This window comes from Lagenorhynchus albirostris, chromosome X (genome assembly GCF_949774975.1).
Source record: "Lagenorhynchus albirostris chromosome X, mLagAlb1.1, whole genome shotgun sequence".
Taxonomy (NCBI): Eukaryota; Metazoa; Chordata; class Mammalia; order Artiodactyla; family Delphinidae; genus Lagenorhynchus; species Lagenorhynchus albirostris.
This window is the reverse complement of record NC_083116.1, coordinates 77,827,949-77,830,823: the sequence shown is the minus strand read 5'-3', so window position 1 is coordinate 77,830,823 and position 2,875 is coordinate 77,827,949. Positions and strand designations below refer to the sequence as shown.

Sequence of the window (2,875 nt, the reverse complement as noted above, 5' to 3'; positions counted from 1 at the left end):
GGGTAGGCAGCAATTTCTTTCACCAAATCACTACAAAGGACAGCAAAGGGGTGAGAAGGGGGAAGGAGAAGCCAGGAAACTGTGAGATCAGCAGGGGGAGCTAAGCAACAAAAAACAGGAGATGCTGAAGCTGTGATGACCAACATCATTTTCTTAAGAAAACACTCAAGGATTTGTCATGATGACTGGGCTTTCATGGGTGTTAAGTGTCTAAGAACAACACCGCCAATTTAACTTTCAATTAAAGTTCTTAAAATTTAGAAAGTGGAGCTTGGATAGCTATGAGATTACAAAAATCCTGAATATCCATTAGAAAAACTACAGGATGGAAAAAGCCAGGCCGTGAAGAAAGCTTCAGAGGTCCCTGCTGGCCTGGGGATAGACACCTGTAGAGTCCAACATCTCAGTGAAAATGATCTGCTTTCAAAAGGCAGAGGGTTTAAGGGGAGGGTGGAGGTGGGGCAGTGGAGACAAAGGTTCTCCCCCTTCCCACTTTAATTTTGGGTAGGGCTTTTAATTCAACCCAAGGACATCTCTCAACTTGGAGAATAATTCAGTCCTCAAAAGCGCCTCATATCTGCTATGGCTTTGCAGCGCAGTGGCAAGAATTTTTAATATATAATAGATAAAACTTTCATCCAAAAATAAAATAAAATAAAGATTCTTGCACCACCCCCATACCAATTCCTATTCTAAAGTTAACCCATGACTTGTGTTGTTAATATTTGACTAATACTTAACTGGAAATCCATATCCAAAGGACTGAAACTCAATCTTCACCTCAAAACAAAAACAAACTAAAATGAGTAACTTGAGGTTTATGGCGTATTGTTCAGGTCAACACACATACGAAGATAAAGGGGAAGAGCAAAGCTGGTGACAGAACACATTGTCAGGGAAGATGTTTATACAATGTACTGGAACATCAGGAAAAGCTCCATATGGACTCGCTGCACACATCTGGAGGCGCCAGATCCTTCCATGGCACATCCAAGGATGGGGAGCTCAGGGAGGAGGCTATTCTTGTCATTCCAGTTTTAGAAGCTCCTTGCCAAAGAGGAGAGTGGCATTTGGTGGGAGGATGCTTGGGTGCCCAGTGGCACCATAGGCATAGTCTGGGGAGATAGCTTGGCTCTCTGACCCACGCTCATCTGGTCAACCCCTTCTTCCCAGCCTCAGATCACCTCCTGCTTGCCCAGCACACACTTAATGGGCTTGTTTCTGTCCTGGGACGAATAGAATTTCTTTCCATCTTCAAGCATCCCCTTGTAGCGCACCACGCAGGCCTGGCCGCACTTCGGGAAGGTAAGCCCATCTCTGGGGGAGATGGTCTCCACCTGCACTCCCATAGCAGCGGCGGCTGCGGACGCTGGGTGAGCTGGCCTGTAATTTTTTGACCTTGACGACTGCATATTTTTCATCCACACTTACAATGTTTTCAAATTATGCCTGCCGCTCTTCCACTCTGAGTTGCAAGTTAAGCGAAACAGATACGAACACTTTGCATCACTCTTTCAGGTAGTCTTCAGGCAGGTTAGAAGAGACTAACACAGTAATTTGCAAATGAGATTTTGTCTGCTCCCTCTGCAACCAGGGACCAGGGTCTCACACTGGGAGTAGGGGCTTCCATCTTCAAGACTACAGCTGATCTGGGGGTGGGTGAGGCAAGGTGAATAAAAACACTATAAAGCTTTTCTACAATTTTTAAGTTGGCTTTTTCTTGATTCCACATTTGCTTGGTTACTATAAACATTTGACTATTTTCCAGAGTTCTGACAAAGTTAGTTCTGACTGTTTCTACTTATTTTTCAATATTTCTATAGGGGGATAGGAGTTTGGAGCTGCCTACTTCACCAATTTTACTGATACGACTCCATACATAAATAGTATAATAATTTCCAAATTACTGGCAAAAAGTGGTGGTTGAATTCCCAGTCCAGTCACCACTCTTCCACCACCAAAACTTAATAAACCTATAGATATACCTCAACAGATTCACACCCCCAGGAAAACAATTGTGTCTGGTATATTTCTGTACTTCCAACTCCTAGTATAATGCCTGTAAAAAAGCAAGTGCTCAAGAAAAGCATTTTGAATAAATGAATGGTACTATAAAATCTATTAGTAATAACAGCAATTATATAGTAACATGTTAAATGCCAGGGATGCAGAATATTGTATTATCAAGAAAAATTTATACCCATACACTGCTTTATAGTTTCCAGAGAAATTTCATATTTATTACCCCATCAGACTGTCATAACCATTCTGTGAGGTAAGAATGATAGGAATTATTACTCCATTTTATAAGTCAGATAGAAGAAATGATGTTCTATGCCATCATCTGTAAGTGGCAGTGGTAGAAATATTGTCTAGGTCTGCTGCATATAAAATCTCTGCTCCTTTTATTTTTTCCAGTTTCTTTCTTTTGATAAACACTGTGGAAGAAAATAAATCTTTTTCTAAGTTGCCCATCCTGAATGAAGCAAGCACACTTCTCTTTTGGAGGTTTTGAAAAATACCAACCACCACCAACTACAAGAAACAGCAAATAAAAGAGTTCCTACTCTAAATCATTCCATTTACTTAGCCCTCTCAGAACAACTGAATGTGTGCATATGCGTGAATGGTGGGGCCTGAGTTCTTGGAGAAATAAATGAGCATTTGTATTCCAGTGGACCACCAGCCTCAGTGTTTGAGGTCCTTATCATAAGAGTGTGTTGAGGCTGTGAGGAATTTGAAGATCCGCCAAAGCACTGGGAATGGGAGAGAAGAAACAGCTACACAGGCCTTAAAGGCTTTTTCTCTCCTTGTCTCTGATTGCCTCTCCTATCCCCACTAGCCCCTCTGTGATTTCATTGAAAAATTGGAACCT

The 2,875-nt window shown here is 41.8% G+C and overlaps 1 pseudogene; it reads right to left on the bottom strand.

Annotated features, from left to right (window-relative positions):
* Window positions 1-979: 979 nt before the first annotated feature.
* Window positions 980-1,349, bottom strand: LOC132513663 (peptidyl-prolyl cis-trans isomerase FKBP1A-like; annotated as a pseudogene).
* Between the last annotated feature and the right edge of the window lie 1,526 nt (window positions 1,350-2,875).